This window comes from Megalobrama amblycephala, linkage group LG1, assembly GCF_018812025.1.
Source record: "Megalobrama amblycephala isolate DHTTF-2021 linkage group LG1, ASM1881202v1, whole genome shotgun sequence".
NCBI classification, from domain to species: domain Eukaryota; kingdom Metazoa; phylum Chordata; class Actinopteri; order Cypriniformes; family Xenocyprididae; genus Megalobrama; species Megalobrama amblycephala.
The window spans coordinates 73,679,872-73,702,996 of record NC_063044.1 but is presented as its reverse complement, the minus strand read 5'-3'; the positions used below and the strand labels follow the sequence as shown (position 1 = coordinate 73,702,996).

The 23,125-nt window shown below is 37.3% G+C and overlaps 1 pseudogene; it reads right to left on the bottom strand.

Moving 5' to 3' along the window:
* Positions 1-12,126: 12,126 nt before the first annotated feature.
* On the bottom strand, positions 12,127-22,705 carry LOC125248664 (annotated as a pseudogene).
* Positions 22,706-23,125: the final 420 nt, after the last annotated feature.

Sequence of the window (23,125 nt, the reverse complement as noted above, 5' to 3'; positions counted from 1 at the left end):
CCATACGCAGTACGAAGTGAAGTATCTCAGGGAACCGAGGTTACGTTAGTAACCGAGTACGTTTTCAATGCAAATGTTTCAATGCCAATGTTTCCTTTTTCAGTTCTGCTTTTGTTTTCAATGACAATTTTAATTTGTGATGCCAAATTTTAAAGTCACCATTCTGGCTCCATAGATTTAGCCTGGTAATACCAGACTCTGCTACTTCACTTTGCTTCGTAGACAGAGTCTGGAATGGCATAATAGAGAAGTGTTTTCTCTCTCGCTAGGGGACGCTTGTCTGAAGTTTAAAATCATTGGTTACCCGTAAGCCAATCAGATACGTTTAGTTATGACGTATGTTATCCGCCTGTACAGCCGCATCGAAGCACAGACATCATGCATCGAACTCAAATCTATGATTGAACTTCCACTGTAAACCTGTTGTAAACACATGATGATGTGAGCGAAATACCGGAGTGAACATGGCTGTAAACGACTTTTGCAGATTATGCGAAGTTAATGCATCCCGAAGTTTGCATCCCGTGTCTCGTTTCCCATTTCCGCGGTCGTTTCGGTTTTCGATTTCTCTAACCTACAATGTAAAACTCAGCGCTTAGCATCTACGTCACGGCTCTCAGCCCGCCCTCTGTTCGTTGATTGGCCCGGCTGTTTCCAGACCGGTGGCAAACACAAAGCTATGACGCTGTATCAGACTACAGAAGCGAAATGAAATTGAGCGGAAGTAGGAAGTCTGACGTAGTCAGGCTACCATAGATTTGCTATTAAAATTAAAACATGGAAGAAATATTGTGTGATTTATTTCTTTAAAAAATAAAGTTGTATTAATGTTTTCAACAGTAGTAGCAGTATCACATACATTCTACTAAATAATAGTAATATTTCTAGCACAATGCCTTTATGTAAAAATTAACTTTTATTTTGATGGGATGCTGTGAATACCTTTAAACTGACACTGGTTTTACTCAAATGAAACGGTAAAATGCTTGTGAAGTGACTCAGAACAGTTCTGGTGATGTTGTTTATGTATTTATGTCCCCATTGAAACAGATGCTGAAATTACTGCAAGCATCACGCGCTTCAGTCCATGTAGTAAACAAAACCACAAGTCTCTGTCATTCATTCATTCACACAGAGACGCGCAGAACATGCAGGATTCATATTTCAACTTTTGCGGCTTAACATTATACTGGTCCATATGGAGATTTGATTAATTTATGCTAACTTTGACAAATTCCGTGACTGTCCATATTAAAACGTAAGTTTCATTTTCATGACTGGATTTTGAGATTCTGTCCGCGTTTTCTGCTTCTCGGAATTCATAGCGCTGTCTGCGTCAAGAACTGGGTTGACCGGGTCCTCTGTACCACCGGTACTTAAAGAAACCTGCTACCGTGACATTTTCATTTTTTTAGTACCGAGTTGGTACCGAAGTACTGGGTCTTTTGACAACACTATTACATAGCTAACCAGACAATGGTATGTGTAAGTGTGTGTGTGTGTGTGTGTGTGTGTGTCGGGACTCACCGGGATGTCGGTCTTGTGTATGCTATGGATGTGAAAACGCAGAAAATCTAACTTGATCCAATATTTTTTTATGATGGACACAAGTTTTGGAGGCATTGTCTAAACGTGATTGATACAGAGTGAGGTCGTATTTATTTTTTAATGTGCAAAAATATCAGACTATGGTGTGCAGTTACCTTAAGGGTTAAGGGTACAAATACTTGACCAGAATCATGTCAAGTAACAACTGACTAATCCAAATGTTTTTTTTTTTAATCTTCTTTCTTGTTTTGTTTTGCAGATGCTGTCATGAAACACCATGAAAAGGCAACTGCTGGACACCTGGGACAGGCCATCAATTCCAAGTTGGAGGAACTGAGGTTCCAACTGAAGAAAAAGGAAACCTGATCGAGTTTAGAGTTGTCTAATAGAGAGGGTGAAGGAAGAACATCCAAACCCTGCCCCTGCTCCCTTCAAGATTTTATGGATTTATATAATGGTGTTTTTTCATAGTAAAGGCAGTGGCAAAATTAACATGACAATACTTTTTGTTCTACAAATTAAACAACACACGCACTCCAAAAAACAACAATTTTGATACAGTTTGCATTTGCAAGAAAAAAAAATCAAAGTATTGTCATGTTAATTTTGCCACTGCCTTTATTTTATGAAAAAACACCATTATATAAATTCATAAAAAATCTTGAAGGAATCAGGGGCAGGGTTTGGATGTTCTTCCTTCACCCTCTCTATAAGACATCTCTAAAACATTTTTTTTTTTTTTTTTTTTACCGACTTTTTCATTAATAATAATAAAAAAAAAAATTATCTTCAAGAATTACTTTTCAGGTTTTAGCATCATCCTTTAGTATTAATAATAGCAATTTCAGTAAAGTTGCTGGTTTGATTTGTTTTAATTGTGCAGTTTATGTGCACTCTGTTCTTTTGTCAATAAAATTCTTGTTTTTCTATAGTAGGTGTTATGTCATCTGAATGTACTGCTCATTTTTGCAAGTGAATTTATACTGTCAGCTTTTAAGTTGCATTGTCTGGGGATTTTTACATTTTACATTTTTCAGTCTCCAATTTCTGTTCATTATTTGAATGTTTAAATTCATATATATATATATATATATATACATATACACACACACATGTACTGAAATGTAATGTATTAACAAATATAAGAAATTAATACAGACATATATTGCAAATGAATATATTTACATAGTCTGATATCTAAATGTATTTACATATATGGCAAATAAATATATGTAAATATTTCCAATAAAAATATATTAACATATGTTTAACATACAGTACAGTCCAAAAGTTTGGAACCACTAAGATTTTTAATGTTTTTAAAAGAAGTTTCGTCTGCTCACCAAGGCTACATTTATTTAATTAAAAATACAGTAAAAAACAGTAATATTGTGAAATATTATTACAATTTAAAATAACTGTGTACTATTTAAATATATTTGACAAAGTAATTTATTCCTGTGATGCAAAGCTGAATTTTCAGCATCGTTACTCCAGTCTTCAGTGTCACATGATCCTTCAGAAATCATTCTAATATGCTGATCTGCTGCTCAATAAACATTTATGATTATTTTCAATGTTGAAAACAGTTGTGTACTTTTTTTTCAGGATTCCTTGATGAATAGAAAGTTCAAAAGAACAGCATTTATCTGAAATACAAAGCTTCTGTAGCATTATACACTACCGTTCAAAAGTTTGGGGTCAGTAAGAATTTTTATTTTTATTTTTTTGAAAAGAAATTAAAGAAATGAATACTTTTATTCAGCAAGGATGCATTAAATCAATCAAAAGTGGCAGTAAAGACATTTATAATGTTACAAAAGATTAGATTTCAGATAAACACTGTTCTTTTGAACTTTCTATTCATCAAATAATCCTGAAAAAAAATATTGTACACAAATATTTTGTACAATTGTACACATTAAATGTTTCTTGAGCAGCAGATCAGCATATTAGAATGATTTCTGAAGGATCATGTGACACTGAAGACTGGAGTAATGATGCTGAAAATTCAGCTTTGCCATCACAGGAATAAATTACTTTGTGAAATATATTCAAATAGAAAACAGTTGTTTTAAATTGTAATAATATTTCACAATATTACTGTTTTTACAGTATTTTTAATTAAATAAATGTAGCCTTGGTGAGCAGACGAAACTTCTTTTAAAAACATTAAAAATCTTAGTGGTTCCAAACTTTTGGACTGTACTGTATGTGGAAAATATTAAAAAGCGGCCAAAATCAAATATTTAAATATATTTTTGTAATATATTTTAAAATATATTTACATATATTTTATAAAACATATTTTCTTATATTTAAATTTAAGATATTTCAATATATAAAAATGTATTTATTTTAAATATATTTCGATCTATGTGACTTCTGTATGGGACGACGCATAGTACCGACATGGAAGACGACACATAGTAATGACAGAGGGTAACGACGCATAGCAACGACATGGAAGACAACACATTAATGACAGAGGGTAACGACGCATAGTAACGACATGGAAGACGACACATAGTAATGACAGAGGGTAACGACGCATAGCAACGACATGGAAGACAACACATTAATGACAGAGGGTAACGACGCATGGTAACGACATGGAAGACGACACATAGTAACGACAGAGGGTAACGACGCATGGTAACGACATGGAAGACGACACATAGTAACGACAGAGGGTATTGACACATAGCAACGACATGGAAGACAACACATTAATGACAGAGGGTAACGACGCATAGCAACGACATGGAAGACGACACATAGTAATGACAGAGGGTAACGACGCATAGCAACGACATGGAAGACAACACATTAATGACAGAGGGTAACGACGCATAGTAACGACATGGAAGACGACACATAGTAATGACAGAGGGTAACGACGCATAGCAACGACATGGAAGACAACACATTAATGACAGAGGGTAACGACGCATGGTAACGACATGGAAGACGACACATAGTAACGACAGAGGGTATTGACACATAGCAACGACATGGAAGACGACACATAGTAACGACAAAGGGTAACGATGCATAGCAACGACACCGTAACGACAGAGGGAAACGACGCATAGCAACGACATGGAAGACGACACATAGTAACGACATGGAAGACGACACAGTAATGACAGAGGGTAACAACGCATAGCAACGACATGGAAGACGACACAGTCATGACAAATGCAGCATTGACACGCAAGACGACAAAGTCAAACGACAAGGACCGATGACAGGAGTAAGCGGAGACGACACATAGCATAGACGGACAGCATGTCGACATAATTTTGGCACAAATGGAACCTCATACTGTACGTCTGTTCAGACTCTGATGTGGCGCTAAGCACTTTTCCACGTTTTTATAAATATGAGCGTTGGCGTGGATTTAACACTCTAAGATCAAATCTGTGCATATGCACATTTATAAATGTTTTAAGGCTACTGTAATTAGACCCATGCGTCCATACGTTTTGTCTGTGTCAGTGTGTCCCCTCACAGAGCTTAAAATATTCACTGCCTGCCATGCCTGGCCAAAAAAAGGTTGTTGTTTGGATTTTAATAGGTAAATACTTAAGAACCTATGAATGGATCATTACTACAGTGATTATTATGTTTCTAGCATGTTATATGTTTGGCAATGGTTCTTTTAACCCTAAGAGATGTAGTGTGTAGCTTTTCTTTTCTTAAACAAATGTGTTGAAAGATGTATCATGACCATATTCCAGGCTGACAATGCCAATATTCAACAGGGTTAAAACTGTGAAAGAATGGTTCACAGAGCACAAAGAATCATTTTCACACATGAATGGGCACTTCTGAGTCCTGACTTTAACCTCAATGTAAGACTAACCTCTTGATGGAAATAAATGTTCTGATGTCATTTCCATCAGGAGGTGCATCCATTTTTGGTAAAGATCTTGTATTGACAATGCAAGAGGTGAGCACTCTGTAAAGTCTCCTCCAGCACATCCCAAAGACTTACACTGAGGTTAAAGTCAGGACTCAGAAGTGCCCATTCATGTGTGAAAATGATTCTTTGTGCTTTCTGAACCATCCTTTAACCCTGATGAATATTGGCATTGTCATCCTGGAATATGGCCATGATACATATTCCAACATGGTTGTTTAAGAAATGAAAAGCTACACGCTCTGTTAGGGTTAAAATATATATTAAGTTTATATAATACATTTAAATAGTTCATACCTGAATTATGAGATTCCTGTACCAACAATAGTAATACTACCAATACTACAAATATTAACTAAAAATGTAACTGATGCTCATATGCCACCCACACTGAATGATATAGACAACAATTATACACCTGGGATGACGTTTTAAAATGTTTGCATTTGACACAGATAAATGTTAAATACAGAGAGGATAAGGTGATTGTCATCCCTGTTACCCAAATGTCATGACCTGTTACCCTAAAAAGTAACAGAGTTGACGGTAACAGGTTTGACAATTTCAAGCTAATTTGCTATTTGCTAGCTTACAGACCAGATCACAAAAACACATTTTGTACACTTTAAAGGGATATTACTTGTAGATAATAATTATGTTACATTAAATAAACAAGTGTTTAAATGTACACTTCAAAAATGGTAACAGGTTTGACATTGCATGATATCCCCCCTCAGTCAAACCTCCTAAATCATCAAAAATAGAAAATTATAGAAGAGAGAGAAACTTATTTTTATTTGAACTGTTGGCATCCTGGTTTAGAGATGATGTAACTTCTTGGAAGTGATGTCACTGGAATGTACCATTATTTATACAGGGTTCTTTGGTGAGGGTAACAGGGCTGACATGAAATAGGGGACACCGATAAAATGATGTATATTTTATAAAAAATAATGTATACTTATTCTAAAACATTGCTTGACAATAAGACTATACTTAGAACAATACGCAAAAGTGATTTTTGTATCATTTTGCATTCAATTTGCAAATTAAAAGTCCTGCTGAAAAAGAACAAACATAGCAAGGGACAGGCCAAAAACCTTACCCTTATGAGAATAAATGCAATTTTAATTATTTAAAATAACATTTAATTGACTTTACTTTGGTGTAATATTAATAAAACAATGCACAGTATTGATATGTTTTTAAATCACAAATTTATTTGCTGTTATAGTACTTCTATGTCTGGTTATTTCTTAGGGACGCAAAAGGTACCGATTTCGTGGAATGACCCATATATTACTAAAACCTGGACTATGGAGTCCTGTATTAAAATAAACCAGATTTATTTAAAACCAACTGTGCTAATCTGAATTAGCATGAGAGAGGTTGCCTGTAAAACATGGAATGAACCAAAAAAAAAAAGCTTAAAATTGCATGGAATCCAAGGAAAACAATGGTGGCAGAAAAAGACTGCAATCCAAAAAACAAAAAAAAAACCTTTACTAAACAAGAGACAGATCTTTTAAAGCAAATACATCAGCTGTGGGGAAAAAAAGTAATTCCTGGAAATCTGTTTGTAATGAATTCCTTTTAAATAGATAAATTCTTTATATATAATAATCATATGATGAATGTTTTTGTTTTATCTTTACATAGCAACAAACTAAATATAACTATTTACACATGTGATGATTGGTGTTGGCAGTCTAGAAAGGATACTGATTTGATCCAAAGCACTATCATAGTGGTTGCTTCATTATATAAGAAAGGCAAGTCTTGTTAGCAGGTCCTCAACCCAAGCACAAGCTCAACACTTCACCACAACGGTAATCTCCAAAAAAACATTAACATATCAAAAACGTTTACATAATAGAACATTAAACAGTAAGAAGTATCTCCATATTCTCATCTTTCTAAAAAAAAATGCATAAAATAACACTTTTTCAACATTTACTCTCCCACTTCAGCCCGGTGCAAAGCATGATGGGAAGTGAAAGTCTTGTTTGATTGGGTTACTTGACTGAAACTTGTTATTTCAAAATGAAAGCAACAAGTGAGTTCTAGTAACCATTTCAAGTCAATTTAACATGAAGTAATCACATTTGAACCAGAAACAATGGTGTTAAATCAAAATAAATTGTTTAAATAAAGTGAACAGCATTAAAAAAAAAAAAAAAAAAATGTATATATATATATATATATATATATATATAGTACTACATGTGTCTTCTTTGAAACACAACGTTAATCTGAAATTAAACCTGCCTCCTCGTAGGTTTAATTTAAGCCTCAATTTAGTCCTGGAGTGGCTCTAGTCTTCCTCCAGGAAATCAGTTTATTAAACTCTGGACTAGACTAAGTCTAGGACTATTTTAAACCATGACAGAGGAAGCAGATTTCTGTTAATCTGGTTTAAAGGGCCATTTTATTCTAGGATTAGGCTTAATCTCTGTCCGGGAAACCACCCCTATACATTTTAATATTTCATTCTCGTAACCTCACGCTTTAAGACATGTTTAACTGTTACAAGTAGATAAAATCTGGAACAACATTCTGCTTCATGTTTTCCACTGTTATAAAGTATCGCGGCTAAGAGAAGTCTGCATTAAATTACAATGAAAAAAAATGTTCCTCTGTTTCTACATCAGTGTTGCGAAATATCAACAAAAACAAAGAGGAACATTTTATTATCGCAACTGTTTATTTATTGCCAAGGCAAAAAAAACCAAAGAACTAATGCAAACATACAGACTTAACATAAAAAAGATATACAAACTACAAAATGTAGGATATTACAACTTTATAAAGTTTATCATCTTAAGAGCTTAAAAGTAATTTGAAATTGAAAGCTTGGATATATTGCTCTGTTTCTTTAAAAAAAAAAAAAAAAACAACATGGATGAATATGAAGTTTGGCAAGCAACAATAAAATATTAATAATTAATTACGTAGTCTTATTATTATTATTATTATTTGTTAATGTTATATAAACCAAACAACACATCCTTAAAGGGTTAGTTCACCCAAAAATGAAAATTCAGTCATTAATTACCCCATGTCGTTCCACACTCGTAAGACCTTTGTTCATCTTCAACACAAATGAAGTCGTTTTTTATTAAATCCGAGAGCTCTCATTCCCTCCACTGGGAGTAATGCAATTTATACATTCAAGGTTCAGAAAGATAGGAAAGACATCATTAAAGTAATCCATGTGACTCCAGTGGTTTAACCTCAATTTTATGAAGCGATGCAAGTGGATCTTCTTCCTTCTGTTCTCCAAAATGTAATCGTCTATTCCTGCAGGCGAGTGCAAACAGGTTACCTGTGTCTAAGCAAAGGCATTCCTTCTACAGTAGCTTGTCTGTTGGATCAGCCCCCACAGGCCAGCCTTCGCTCTCCACGTGCATCAATGAGCCTTGGCCGCCCATGACCCTGTCGCCGGTTCACCACTACTCCTTCCTTGGACCACTTTTGATAGATACTGACCACTGCAGACCGGAAACACCCCAGAAGACCACTACTCCTTCCTTGAACCACCATACCTCGAGTAAGCAAGGTTTGAGTTAATCAACCAAGGGTTGATTTTTGGAATACCCCCCTAGTCTTGTGTAGCCAGACCTTCAGACTGACGGCAAAAGGTCTAGAATCTGTCACAGCTTTCATTGGCCAAGGACCACCCAAGAGGAGGTTTGACTGACATGTAACGCATCCAATCACATTTTGTTTTGTTTCGCGTCATGTTTTAGGGGCGTGAGGTCGATGTCCTTACAATAACAGACCGGCGTGCATCTAATAAATTATTCATCAACAACGTTACACAAGTTTACTAGAGCCGAGAACTTCACATACTTTTGAAAATACCTGCGTTTCCTGGTAAGCACTTATTGTCCAAGGGAGTTTGGCATCACAGGATTTGTTCCCAGGTGGACCATTAAAGAATTCGACACGCATGTCTCCCGGACATCCTGTAGATTTCAACCAACCATATGAGAACTAGAAACACTTCAGGGATTTTCAAAGTCAAGTGTGCCATATGCATCAGACGTTCACCAAATGGTCCATGGGCGTGACGTCTGAGACAGACTAAAAAAAACTTTTCCGAAGACAAATGGAGGTGAGCATGGAACGACATGAGGGTGAATAATTTTTGGGTGAACTAAACCTTTAAGTTTTTTCATTTTCCACATTGATGACATACAAATCAGTTCTCTCTTGTACCTTCGTGTGATTATTAAAGGGGTACTTCACCATTAGCAAAATGGGCTTCCAGTAAAATTTTGCATGCCTGGACAGTAGACAGGTGGAAAAAATTTGTAATAATTGCTACCGGACTATTGCCTGGCAAGGCCAGACTGATATATCTTCTACAAGATATATCAGTCTGGTCAGTCCACCCTCCGTCGCGATTCGAGTCAACTCCAAAACGTACCATGCAATCAGATTGGTTTATTTCAGTGACTCAAACAGCGTCACTCTAGTCTGGCGAAAGTCCCTTCAATATCAACAAAGATTGTGCACGGGAGACCTGAGAGTTTGTTCTATTCAGCCGTGAATTCAGTTTTAAATGACCAAAAACACATTAATTATTTACTTTTCGCTGTTGACTCTCTTGTCGCTTTGCTAAAGTCATATCCGCCCTTCTCTGATTGGTTTACTCCACTTCCTGTTTGCTCGGATTTGCTCCGCCCTAGAAATTGAATTGATTCAATGGCTGACCAGACTCATCTGCTGGTACAGTGGTGAGGCTGGATTTTCCAGGCAAACCGGACTAGAGAAAACAGAGAAAAAAGGCTGCTGTTTTCCCTTTTGCCAAATAGGTACGAAAACCTAAACACCCATAATGCACTGGGCATGTTGCCGCCCAAAGGAACTCCCACCAGTCTGCTATGGATACGCTTACCAGAGCCAAATAGCACCTTGCTTTAGTAGGAAATACTTTTTAGCAAATGTTTAGTCATAATTGTCATATTGTTTTGTTCCCGGCTGCAAGAATGCAAAGAATTAACATTTAGCTCAAGTGATTTACATTCAGTTTCCAGTGAAGCATCCAAACCATTGTGGGCAGTTGCTAAAGGCTGCAAAGATTTGTAAATATGTAGAGAATGCTAAAAATCTGAAAAAGTCTGTTTGCAGTCAACAATTCAAACTGGATGAACACAAACACAGTTTGTGGCAGCAAAATGCCATCAAGTACAGGTAAGAAAGCTGTTGTAATAGTTTTCCATTTTTTTCCACAATGCTGTTTAAAAAGTAGACAGAACAGTTGTTGTAAGGGTAGGTTTATCTCTGGAAATTGTATTGTACTGTTAATAACCCTCTGTTGATTTTACTGTCCATGTGTGGGGATACAAAAATGTGGAAGTATAATCTACAGTTTTCACAAAAGCCCAGATTTTAGCTGACAAATAAACATGGATTTCTCGGTTAAGGTAACACGGAGAATGAGTAAAAATTTTTAATTTACATTTACTACAAATAATACAAACAATATACTTCCTTAACAATACAAAGCTGGTTGAAAACTGGCAAAGTTACACTTTCCCCCGGTTTCACAGACAAGGCTTAAGCTAGTCCGAGACTAAAATGCATGTTTGAGCTGTCATTGTTTTGACTCAAGATGCATACCAGTAATGTTTTTTTCTAGGGTACATTTATAAAAGCTACAAACCTTTTGAGCAGTATGGTCCCACATATGGGATTTTTATTTCTGTGCCCCTGAGAGACGGTCCCACATATGGGATTTAGAATGTTCAGTGACGCCACATAACTGCCAGATTCAAGCTGTGCTTTCGCGCTTCGGCTGTGAGATGGACATGCACAGCTCTTGTCATATATCACAGCTATGTAGTGTTTTCAGCCACACAATGTTTTTTTTTTTTTTTTTAAGGTTTTAGACATTTAAATACACATAAGCACCAGTAAAACAATACATTTAGAGTTAAAATTCTCACTGATGCCATCAGTGGAAGCAGCAATAACAATCCATTCAAATATAATTTGCCAACGTTTATTCATATCAGACACACATAGTGGGCCTGAGTACTTATAAAGTTTGCTCTATTATTCTTCTAGTTCGCCAGCCACTTGCTTGAAACTGATGAATTCATGTGCTATAAATCCAACTGACAGGACTCTGCGAACCGCAGTGCAAACTAAGATGGCAGCTCCCATCTCGCATTATAGATTAGGATAAAGATCATTTATAAAGTTTTTAAACGACAAAACACACTTACACATATTTGAGAATCGGAATATCAGATAGTTGATGACATGGTAAGCAAGATTGTGAATATTTTAAATAAAAAATGAAAAACAAAATAATAAGCGATCCATCTGTCATACAGTGTTATTGTCGCTGCGGTGTGTTACTAGACAAGCATGATGCGTCGCCATGGAAAAAATGAGGGAAAACGTTCCAAAATAACGGTCGCCTTAAAAAAAAAAACCTCACTCTGGAGTGCCAGGTAGAATATTTTAAACTCATGTGTGAAAGGGTTAAATGTCCTAATTGAACTAAGGCCCAATCCTGGCTTAGTTTAAGCCCTGTCTGTGAAACCAGACATTTAAGGTTTACTTTAGTGTGAATCTCTTTTCACAATTATCTTATCTGAACGGCTTTTCTCCAGTGAATGTTCATGTGATACCAAAGGTTTAGTGCTGCCGTGAAACTTTTTCCACAGTCCCCTTTATTAAGCACTTTATACATTGCTAATAGGAAAATGATACATATATATGGCTTCTCTCTGGTGTATATTCTCATGTGTTTTAAGGTTTCCTTTTTGATTGAAACTCTTTCCACACTGTTGGCAGGTAAAAGAGCTCTCTCCAGTGTGAATTTCCATGTGCCTGTTAAGGGTTCCTTTTTGAGTGAAACTCTTTCCACACTGAGGGCACGTGTAAAGCTTCTCTCCAGTGTGTATTCCCATGTGGATTTTAAGGTTACATTTTTGAGTGAAGCTCTTTCCACACAGTTGGCAGGTGAAAGGGTTATCTCCAGTATGATTTCTCATGTGGGAGTCAAGGGATTTCTTATATGTGAAACTCTTTCCGCACTGAGGGCATGTGTAAAGCTGCTCTCCAGTGTGAAGTCTCATGTGGATTTTAAGGTTTCCTTTTTGAGTGAAACTCTTTCCACACTGTTGGCAGGAGTAAGAGCTCTCTCCAGTGTGAATTTTCATATGGATTTTAAGGTTTCCTTTTTGAGTGAAGCTCTTTCCACACTGTTGGCAGGAGTAAGAGCTCTCTCCAGTGTGAATTTTCATGTGAATTTTAAGGTTTCCTTTTTGAGTGAAGCTCTTTCCACACTGTTGGCAGGTGAAAGGGTTCTCTCCAGTGTGAATTCTCATGTGCCTGTTAAGGGTTCCTTTTTGAGTGAATCTCTTTCCACAATTTTTGCAGGTGTAAGAGCTCTCTCCAGTGTGAAGTCTCCATGTGGATTTTAAGGTTTCCTTTTTGAGTGAAGTTCTTTCCACACTGTTGGCAGGAGTAAGAGCTCTCTCCAGTGTGAAGTCTCATGTGGATTTTAAGGTTTCCTTTTTGAGTGAAGCTTCTTTCCACACTGTTGGCAGGAGTAAGAGCTCTCTCCAGTGTGAAGTCTCATGTGGATTTTAAGGTTTCCTTTTTGAGTGAAGTTCTTTCCACACTGTTGGCAGGAGTAAGAGCTCTCTCCAGTGTGAATTTTCATATGGATTTTAAGGTTTCCTTTTTGAGAGAAGCTCTTTCCACACTGTTGGCAGGAGTAAGAGTGTGTTTTTCCATGTGGATTTTAAGGTTTCCTTTTTGAGTGAAGCTCTTTCCACACAGTTGGCAGGTGAAAGGATTCTCTCCAGTGTGATTTCTCATGTGGGCATCAAGGGATTTTTTATATGTGAAACTCTTTCCACACTGAGGGCATGTGTAAGGCTTCTCTCCAGTGTGAATTCTCATGTGGATTTTAAGGTTTCCTTTTTCTGGGAAACTCTTTCCACACTGATGACATACAAAACAGTTCTCTCTCGAGTGAATCTTCATGTGGTTTTTAAAATGTATTTTACGTGTGAATCTCTTTTCACACTGATCACATCTGAATGGCTTTTCTCCATTGTGACGGTTCATGTGATACTTAAGGTTTAGTGCTGCCGTGAAACTCTTTCCACATAGTCTGCAGGAATAAGGCTTCTCTCCAGTGTGAATTCTCATGTGTTTTTTAAGGTTTCCTTTTTGAGCAAAACTCTTTCCACACTGAAAGCAGGTGAAATTACTTCTATTTTTTCTCTTCAGAGCTATTTTTCGTGATGAAGTCTTGTCAGTCTGTGAGCAACTAAATGATTCTTCTTGAGTTATGAAAGCATGATGTTTCTGATACTGGTCTTTCTCTTCCATATCATTCAGGACTTCACTCTCCTCTTTCAGTGGCATCAGGTCTAAGGCAAAAAAAGACAAATAAGTTAACCCCAGTTTGCTGGCACAAAGCAAAAGACATCAAAACATTTTGACACGTAAAGTAGGGGTTTAGTTGGAGCTAAACTCTCCAGGACAGTGGTCCTCCAGGAGCAGGATTGGAAACCCCTGACCATCAAAACCAAAAACACATGACATAACTCCTAAGCTACAGAAAGAGGTGTTTCCTGTAATCACAGCACCCCTTGTCAATATTGTCAAATCTTTGCTTTGTTTAGGACATGTCCCAAAAACTTGGCAGTTAACAAAACCTTTATCCAGGGGGGATTATACTATACTATACCGTATTTGTAGAGTTGGGGTTAGAATAAAACATTTTTGTTGAGGGACCATCAAAATAAAGGGTTGGCAGATATTAAGTAGACAGTCTACTAAAACTCTAATGAGAGGTAGTTGACACATAGGTGCAACGTTACTTATAGTCAACAGAATGTTGAACAATATTTGAAAATGTCTCAGGTTATGCATGTTACCATGGTTCCCCGAGAATGGGGAACGAGAAGCTGCGTCCTCTAGGGGTCATTATGGGGAATGTCTCCGGCATGCCAGGTGTCTGAAGCTTGAGTATAAACACGACAATGAATTTGACATTGGTAGGCGACAAGTCTATGACGTCACCACAGGTGTGTCCATGAGTATAAAAGGGCACCTGGAAATGATATCATCCACTTCTTGTCTGAAGGAGACCGAGCAGGAATGCCTGAAGCATGGCAAAGGGACACAGCGTCTCGTTCCCGATTCTCAGGGAACCATGGTTACATGCTTAACCTGAGACGTTCCCTTTCACTGCCATGCTAAAGGGATGAGTGCCTAAATGGCTGTGCTAAGTCAAAGACTCAGAGTATTCATCCCTATGGCGCACTAGTGACAATCACAGGTCAGAGCTTTGAGAACGGAGGATTAAAAAAGGAGAAGAAAAGGCTTGAGCTGGTCCACACAGCTCCGCAGAGTGGAGGCCTAAATCACATCTCCCGGATTGAGAGGGGGCCTAACACACTCTAACTGTCCAGGGAGGCTCAAAGAGAGCCTAAACACCTAGCATAGCATTTCCTACCACTTAGCCGAGCTCTAGGAGTGGAGGCCTCAGCATAATGACTCTCCTATCGAGAGGAGGCCTGACAACGATCCACACAGGATATTTGACGAGGAGGCTCAAAGAGAGCCTGCAACCCGTAACTAATATCCAGCGGAGCTCTAGAGAGCAGGAGGCCGCAAGAAAGAACTCTCAAAAGAGAGGAGGCCTGACGACGCTCATAATAGCCAAGGAGGCTCACAGAGAGCCTGACGACTTAGCGAAAAAAATAGTCAAGCTCTAGGAGCGGCGGCCTCAACATAACGACTCTCCTATCGAGAGGAGGCCTAACAATGTTCCACACTCAGGAAAGGCTTGCAAGGAGGCTCAAAGAGAGCCTGCGACCTGTGAACTGATATCCAGACCGAGCTCTAGAGAGTGGAGGCCTCATAACAGACTCTCAAGATGAGGGGAGGCCTATCGACGCTCATATTAGTCAAGGAGGCTCAAGAGAGCCTAACGACTTAGCAACTAAGAAATCAATAAAGCCGAGCTCAAGGAGCAGAGGCCTCATCATAACGACTCTCTAAGCGAGAGGAGACCTTAACAACGTTCCATAGTCAGGATATCCCACAAGGAGGCTCACAGAGAGCCTGCGACCTGTAAATGCTAACCTGGCAGAGCTCTAGAGAGCAGGAGGCCTAGATAAAACAACTAAAAACAAGAGGAGGCCTGTAGATACTCAAACTAACCAAGGAGGCTCACAAAGAGCCTGTTGACTTAGCTAGACTTAGCTAATAAAGCCGAGCTCTAGGAGCAGAGGCCTCAGCATAACGACTGTCTAATCGAGATGTGGCGTAACAACGATCCACACATCAGGACATTATACGAAGAGGCTCAAAGAGAGCCTGCAACCCGTAACTGAACATCCAGCGGAGCTCTAGAGTGTGAAGGCCTCAAGATAGAAAACTCAAATGAGGTCTGACAACGCTCATAATAGCCAAGGAGGTTCACAGAGAGCCTGACGATTTAGCTAATAAAAGCTGAGCTCTAGGAGCAGAGGCCTCAGCATAATGACTCTCCTATCGAAAGGAGGCCTAAACAACATTCCACACTCAGGAAAACTTACAAGGAGGCTTGCTGTTAGCAAGGAGGCTCACAGAGAGCCCTCAGCTATAACTGTTACCCTAGAGAGCTCACAAAGAGCGAGGCCTCAATAAGATAACTCCCACTAACGAGAGGAGATGTGACGATGCTCAAGTTAGCTAAGGAGGCTCACAATGAGCCTGACGACTTAGCAAATAATAGCCGAGCTCTAGCAGTGGAGGCCTTGGCATAACGACTCTCTAATCTAGAGGAGGCCTAACAATGCCCCACACTGTCTAGCAAGGAGGCTCACAGAGAGTGGCAGATCAATACCTACAGTAGATGCTCCAGATTAAAATGAGTCCAAAATCAATATAGTCGATCACAAGATATTCCCCATAGAGGATTTTAAAAATGCCCATTAGGGGGCATCAAGGGCTAAACAAAAAAGGCTACCTTAGTTTCAAATGCTGTAACTTTTGATTTCTTTATGCTTTCACCACAAAATTTGATCCAGATACACCGTACATGCAGAGGAACTTGACGAAAAAGAATGGTCCTCCTGCCTTATTTCCTTCCTGAGTTATTGCATGTCAAATAAGAAAGATATGTAAAATTATAATAAAAAAAATATATATTTTATCAGCACGAGAATGTCCAAATTGAATCAAAAAATTAAATTCTTCTAAAAATATTAAGTTTTCTATAAAACAATACCTACCTTCTATCAAACAATGCCTACTTTACTTCTTGCTATAGCTTTGGAGTTACGAGTCTTTACTTTTGTGTATATCGCTCAGAAAAAAATAACAATTCTAAAAATGCCTTCAGAGCTTAAAGGCTTAAACACATAATCAAAGAGCACCACCAGCTTTTCCGAATTTTGTACACTGTCCAGCATTTAAATAATACCTAAACACCATTTCATGGTACATTACCCTTTAGCATTCAAAAAATAGGTTCTCTCCGAACACACTTAGAGTATGAGGTTTGAGGCAAAATACAAACTTTTCAAGTATTACATTAATTTTAATAGTAACTTTCAGATTTTACACCTGATTAATCAAAGAAATAATGAACATATTAATCAATTATCAAGATAATCGTTAGTTGCACCCTTTATATATCATACAAAATAAATATTTTTTCTTGTTCTGTTAGATACTATTGCATAATTAAGTTAAAGAAATGAATGGTTTCCATCATTTTGGTTCAGAAGTAAATATTGAGTTAAGTCTCAGACTTTAGATATACAAAGCAAAGACTTTAGACAAAGACAATGCAAACATATTACTTATGTATGGGAGAAAGTGCAATGTGCAATATGCAATATGTGTGGAATAAGACCAAAAAAAAAAAGAAAAGAAAAAGAGCCAATCGCTGATTATTAAAGTCATCGCATCACTGAAGCTGCTGGTAAAAGCTCAGTGATTGAAGACATGCATTTAAGACTGCACACACGCATTGGCTGGTCTAGCCAGAAAAAAATATTAAAAAAGATTTTTTAAGCTATTTTGAAACATTTATGGGACATTAAATTTGTTGTTAATTTGAAATGCCATTTTATTTGGAGTTCGACAAACAGTTTTTGAGATTTCAGGATTCACCTATTCAAGTAGATTGGACTTGGTCTTGGACAGTGTTGGGCAGTAACGCGTTACTGTAACGCAGTTACTTTTGACAGTAACTAATACTGTAACGCATTACTTTTTAAATAAATTAACTCAGTTACCGTTACCATATGGTGCGTTGTACGTTACTTTTTAAATTAATTAATTTTGGCTGATGTGTAGCCTACAGCATAACCTGTTTACAGCAGCGACGCATTGTAGGATTGGTGGATGCCAACCACTGTAAACATGAAGAAGACGCACTGTGAGCATGTTTCCGTTTATTCAAGTATGTGCGGCAGTCATGGCGAGTCAAGGCGAGAGCAAGTCGAGTTTCTCAAAGTGGAAATATGCTCATTATTTCACTTTAGTTGAGCATAAAGACAAGCTGTGTCTTTCTGGTTCGAAGGTCCTATCTACTGCGATAAACATGTGACATGCTGGATCGAAAATATGTGAGATAAGTTTTTCTAGTCGACTAGTAGTTGTTCATTTAAGCCATTAGTTGACTAATCACATTTATATTAATTTAATTTCTTAAATACTGGAGAGAATAAACTAATAATGAGCGTTTATGTAATATAGGCTATGCACTCAAGCGCACGCATAAAGCTTGCCATAAAGAACCGGCAAAAGTAATGATTATGAATGTGACAAAAAACAGCAAGGAGACATTTAATTTAAATGTTGTTAATAAAGTAATGTTTTCTGAATCAATGTCGGCTGCAAAGATGAAGTTGACACTGCTGACTCTCATCATATCCGCATATACTGGACGCACCTAGAGAGAAAATGCACATTTCATTCGGATTACATAATCAGAGTAGACTCTTTTCGTTTATAATTATTTCATTTCAAAGTAAATATTTCAAGCTTTCTATATATATATTTCTCATGTCTGCAAGAGCCTATACGCTGAGTTTCGGTTCATTTAGCCTATAAGTCGCGCTCCAGTTCACGCGTCAGTGATCGCGCCCGCGCATCCATGATTATATTGCCTGCTATATTTGCTTCTTATTTATTAAATCCAGGCAATTGGTTGATGAAACATTGATTAAAATTAAGATACATTTTTTACAAAACGAAATTCACTTTAAAGAGAGGCTTTCTATAAAACATAACTTAATGAAGTGGTCAAAATCGTGTCTGACCCACTCCATGACTCCCGATATAGTGCGCATCTTATGATGCATCTTATCAAAGACTATAGAATAACACAAGACGTGTCACTCGTATTGTTTTGAATGGGAGAAAGTGTAACGCGCAATATGGCGGAATAAGTCCCGCCTTCTATAGCCAAGAGCCAATCGCCGACTGGTAAAGTCATCGCGTCACTTCAGCGGCCGTTAGAATCACCGGTTTCTATAGAAACAGTCAGACTCCGAAGAGACGCGCATTTAGGTCTGCGCATGCGCATTAGCTTGATCCAGCCTGAAAAAATACAGGTTTTTTTTGTCATGATTCGAGCGTTTAGAAACTAAATGTATGAGTTGGTTGTTGTTAGATTTCATTGATGATTTCAAATATGAAATTTAATAGTAAGGTTGGCGAACAGTTTTGGAGAATCTGATGTTTCCCCATTCAAAGAGATAGGAGCTGCATGATGCCCAGGATGCCCGAGAGGCGTTTCAAAGATGGCCGCTGAGTGAAATGACTTGTCTTAAAGGGACTTTGATCTTATTCATGGTGTTCACTTTTCATAATCAAATACATGAATTTAAAACAAAACATAGGACTATTTAAACATATAAATGAAACTACATTTTCTTTAATGACAGTACAGAGAAATTTCATAAGCAAGAGCGGATCATGAGTCACAAGTCAGATCAAGAATTATTTATTCTTAGACTTATATTTAATAATGGGGGCATTCAAGTTATTTGACATATTTTAATTTTTTTTAAAGTAATGCAATAGTTATTTTCCCTGGTAATTAGTTATTTTATAATGATGTAACTCAGTTACTAACTCCGTTACTATTTGTGAGAAGTAACTAGTAACTATAACTAATTACTTTTTTAAAGTAACGTGCCCAACACTGGTCTTGGATGCCCGAAATAGGCGGAGGTGTTGCAAATATGGTCATTGAGTGAACAGACATTCTTTGAGTATAGTTTGGTATAGTGTTAATAATTTTTTTAGACTGCATTCATATTTTTTCTAATTTAATGTGTAACATCATCATAACAGATGCCCAACTTCAAACAAACCACTGCCTGTCAAATAAAAGCACTTTAATTAGGACCCTCATATGACACTCATCCAAACAGATTTATTTCTATAGAGGTAAAAAATTTAAAGAAATGACTGAGTTCAGTTTTGAGAATGAAACCAACCTGTTTGTTCCTCAGTATCTTCTTGTTTCACATTGAATGTTTCTTCAATCTTCATGTCTTCACTCTCCTCTTTAATAAACGCCATCTTTATAATAGTGTGTCATGTAGATCTCAGTTGCTTCGCCAGGAGTTTTTCTCTGTGTTTGGTCAATCTGTCATGTTTAAGATGAGAATAATTAACAAAAAGAATAAATCACTGGGTGCATCTCAATCAGCTCCCTATAGTTCACTAGTCAGCGCACTGGTAAGGGAGTCAGTCAAGAGGGAAGGGCCTTAAATGTCCCAATTAGCCAAAACAAACTCAAAATTAGCACTACAAATTAATAATTATAATAATAATAATAATTAAAAACTATACAGATACTTTATATTTAGTTGTTTTTATTGATTTGTAGATTTCAAAACATTTGCTATTGGTTAATAAATGTTGTCATTGTTTGTGTTCTCAATATATGTGTACTGCATTAATAACAATGTGTCTAATTGCCAGGGTTGTGGACTCGAGTCGCTTTTCCACCTTCTGCTAAACTGTTCGCGTCGCTTTATTGCTCCATTCTGGCCTAAACAGGCCAGCCAGTACAGATATGGTTTAATTTTCTACAAGCTCAAGTGGAAATATAACTGTTCTTAGAACCGGGCGTTCGGCCTGACAGTGGAAAAGCAGCTTCCCAGATAGTACACTTACGATCTGCAAGATGTCTGTTAAAGATTACTTCATCTGGAAAGCATCTGCTGTTTACACACATCTGATAGACATCTTTAAGATGTCAGTTTTACATACATTCTAAATCATAAAACATCTTAAAGACTGTTATGAGTTTTTTAAATGAGCGCATGCGTAAGAATTTCGAGGGAACGCCTCCCAAAACTCGTGCATGAGTATTGGAACACGAGTGTTTACCACCGGCATTCGCTGTGTTGTGTTAGTGGATTCATTATGTCGGACTCACCGCAGGTAACTCATAATCTGCAGTTGTTACTCCTGTCTACTGACAAAAACATTGTGTGCGGCGCCTGTGGAGTGTGGAAAGTTACTGGAGAGCGCAGCCGTGCTCGTCTCTCACAAGGAACGTCATGGAAGTGTTTGACAAGCCAGAGGGCCAAACGTTTACGCGATTGGCTGATGTTTTTAAGGCCCTACCTCGTGCACAGATGATGTATATTAATATTATTACTTTCAGTGCACCTAATAAATAGTCTTTTATCAGTTAGTAAAGACAGTTTCAAGTAATATTGCAAAAATGTATAAAGCAAAACATCCTCTTTAGCACCTTTAAAGACATCTTCTAAACGTCTAATTGACATCTGACAGGAAACGTCCTATAGACATATTGCAGATGAGCAAATCATCTAAATAATATGTGTTCCAGACGTAAACACAGACATTAAATAGACGTCTCCGATCAGGGTTTTGATTTGGATTTGAGTCCTAAATTTGATGATTTGCAGACATATCTGATTCAGATTCTCAAATGTAGGCCTAAGTAAATTTGTTTTGTGCTTTAAACAAGTTTATAATGATATAGGCTATTGATCACTTTTTAGGGGCTATGTGCGCCAAGATTGTGGGATAGGATGAATAAAAGTGTTTTTAAACACTTTTAAAAGTGTATTACATTTTAAAAGTGTACTTGTACATTTTTAAAATGTAATAATTACAAATAATTCAAACTTAATTTGAATGCTGTCATGAGGATGAGGTATTAAAACAAGCATTAAATAATATAATTTAGCTAGTTTAAGGAACATTATTCAAGCCAAAATTTTAATATCCATTGATGTACAAACCATCCAAGCGCCCCATTCCTAGCCATTTCTAAGATGCATTTGATTAATAGCCTATTGTTAAATATTATTAAACTGTAAAGAAATTAAAGATCCATCTTTGATTGTCGAAAGAGATTAAGTTCACTTTCAATCTGTAAGATTTCATGTAACATTTTCATCGGTCAGTAGTATAAGTCTATTCAAAGTTTAATCCAGAATCTTTCTAGTTCAAGAGCACCGTTTGAGCGCGCGCACGCAAAATCTGAGCGAGAGGCAGTTCATAGAAGAGCACTATGTATTTGAGAGCGCGCGTCCAGTTTTGTGAAAATCCGCGTGCGAGCGGAGAGATTCGCGCTCGCGCATTACTCGAGTGTGCTCTGGCATTACAAAAATGCACTCTTGACATCTGTCATTAAAATAATGCCATAAGAAATAGAGAGAAAAGAGACGCACCTTTTCTGTTACACGTAACGTTATGTGTATGCGCTTTACTCATAAAAACAACGTTCATTTGTTAAATAAAGAATTACAATATTACATTCAATGATAAATCACTAATTTGTGCATCGCTTGTAATAATAAAAAATATTGAACAATAACGATTTGCATCGATTAAAGCCCCTTAAATGTTTAAAACAAACCTTCAGCCAAATCACAACAGATGAAGGAGCGCGGCGCAGCCTTTTGACGTCATATCGCACCAAAATAAAAGTGTTTCCTATTGGCAAGAAAGAAAGAAAGAAAGAAAGAAAGATCATTTGTGTGAGTTGCTATGCGATTCAAATAGCTCACTAATCAGCACTGTCCTGCAGCTTGCCTCAACAGACCTGCCTGGAGGTTTCTAGTATCCACAGATAGCACACGAAAACATATTTGTACAAATATCTGATAAAGATCTTTATAAAGCACTTTTACATGCATTCTACATCTTATTTTTTTTATACAATACAGATTGTTTCAAAGCAGCTTACAGTGAAAAACAGGAAAATAATGAATCGATGCAAACAGAGTTCACTTGTTGTTAAGCAGATCTAAAAAGAAATAGTGTCATTGTTCAGCTGAAGTCAGTTCAGTGTTGATTCAGTTCCAGTCAATAACTGTGCAAGAATATGAAGTGTCTTAAAAATACGAATAGTGTTGGCCTGTCCCAGATGAAAAATGACCAATCGTGGCGATTTTTGTGGCCGTGGCTCCTAATCGGTGGTCCTACCTTATACAGTGAGAGAGGTTCATAGACGGCCGTTGTCACGGTCTTGCAACCAAAGAAAGTCTGACAGTGTGATTATTATAGCATGATTATATCAGAGTGTCTGCTGCTACGACCCACGTCTACTGACTAGCCAATAAAAATGCAACATAAAAATGGCATATTGATCAACACGGCATGGTGCTAAAACTA